Source organism: Ceratotherium simum, chromosome 35 (assembly GCF_057802395.1).
Source record: "Ceratotherium simum simum isolate JZ-2026a chromosome 35, ASM5780239v1, whole genome shotgun sequence".
Lineage (NCBI taxonomy): Eukaryota > Metazoa > Chordata > Mammalia > Perissodactyla > Rhinocerotidae > Ceratotherium > Ceratotherium simum.
The window spans coordinates 24,163,572-24,165,404 of record NC_141934.1 but is presented as its reverse complement, the minus strand read 5'-3'; positions in this window follow the sequence as shown (position 1 = coordinate 24,165,404).

Here is a 1,833-nt window from a genome sequence, read left to right as displayed (position 1 = left end):
TGGGTGGGTGGGCCGGCGGGCTGGGGCTAGCGTCAGCTGTTCTGCTTAGACCCAGGCAGAGCTGGGAAGACTCACTTTTCCTCTTCCTTCCTCCCCTCAGTTTTGTGTAAGTTATTTGTTCTGTCGTGAGTTGACATCGTAGTCCTATTTCTCCAGTGAGTGGAAACTGAGATCTGAGGATTTTGAGGAAAGTCAGGAGCCCTCCCATGGGCTCGTGCAGTTAACCCTGTTTTGGGTGCCACAGTTTGCTCAGAGTGGGGTGACCCTCCTAAGTGAATTCTTCCAGCCCTCTGCCAGATGAAGCAGCCTCTCTCCCACTCCTACTCTCCCAGTCCCTCCCTGAGCTTCAGGGTCAGGGCTGAGGCAGCCAGAGGGGAGAGGCCTGAGGCTGACTGCAAAGGTAAGTTGTCCTCCCCTCACTCAAAACCCTCTTCCATCCTCCCTTTGCCTGAATGACGGTCACCCTGCCCTGGCCTCCTCCCGTGATCCTGGGGAACCTCACTTCTGATATGTCTCTGGACCTGGTCCCCTCCTCTCTTGCCAACCTCAGGCTGCTTCTATGGCAAGATGGCCCCAGCCCCATGCCTGCCTCACCAGCCAGCCAATCACAGCTCCTCTCTGGTCACCAGAGAGAGCTTGAGGTCCTGGCTTTGGCTGGGCTCCTGTTCAGGAGCCTTCTGTCCAGCACCCTGCGTGAGCCTGGCAGCCAGGCCTTCCATGATCTAACCCTGGTTACCTTGACAACCATGTCTGGCCTCCCTCCTCAACCCCACTCCCACTGCCGAACCTGATGGGGTTTTCCAGCCACTGTGCATTTGCCCTGGCTGGGTACCCATCCTACTTCCACCGGCCTGCCCTCCCAGCACTGCCAAGGATAGTTCATGTACCACCCAGAGCTCAACCTTCCCTGAACCCTACAGGGCTCTGCTCTCTGAATTCTTCACATCTCCCAAACTCCTTTAGACTGCTTCCCCCAAGGCTGAGCTCCTCTCAGGCAGGAACACATTTGCCTCTCAATAAACGTGTTACAAAAAGGAATGCATGAGTTGCTGTAAATTTGTCTAGGGGTGCTTCACCCAGCAGATGCCCTCCCGTGACAGGATGGGGCCTCCACCCAAAAGGCTGGAGCTGGGCCCTAGTCCTCTTCCCAGCTCTGGGCTCTTTTGGGGCTTCCACGGGCAGTCGCTGCTGCCCTCTGGTGGTCAGACCCTGCCTTGTATCCACTGAAAATCGACCTGGCATTTGTGGAACTGCCAAGTTGGCAACTTCCTCAAGTAAAGTTTACCTGATCTTTGCTGAGAACTTGAAAATTGGGAATCTTCGGAAGGGGGTGGGGGCAAGAGGATCTTGAGTCCTGCCACCCCTCAGGAAACCACCAGAGGCCTCACCCCAGCTCGGAGGACCCTGCTCTCACTTGGCCGTGCCCCAGTGACTGCCTGTTGTGCACCGGCTCCAGGGTTTCCTCCACCCCTCCTGACCCCTGTCCTGGCTTGTGCAAAGGAGCCCAGGGTCGCGGGAGGGAAGGGATGGAGGGCCAGGGGTGATCTCAATTTGCCCTCCTGATGGTGCCTGTGCTGAGTGAGTACTCAGTAAATAGCTGTTTTGATCACGGGGGTGGGAGGGTTAGGGAGAATCCTTGGGATGAAAGGTGTGGCTGCTGGCCACATAGGACACAAATTTCTGGGTGGGGGTGGGGGCTATGAGTCTCAAGCGGATGGAGGGGGCCCCAGCTGATCTCAACCAGATCCACCCTGGCCTTCCCCGTCCCTTCCTCGACAGTGTCTTGCTCGGTTCACGCTTCTGGCTCCTGCTAGAAAGAGGCTCCCGCCAGCG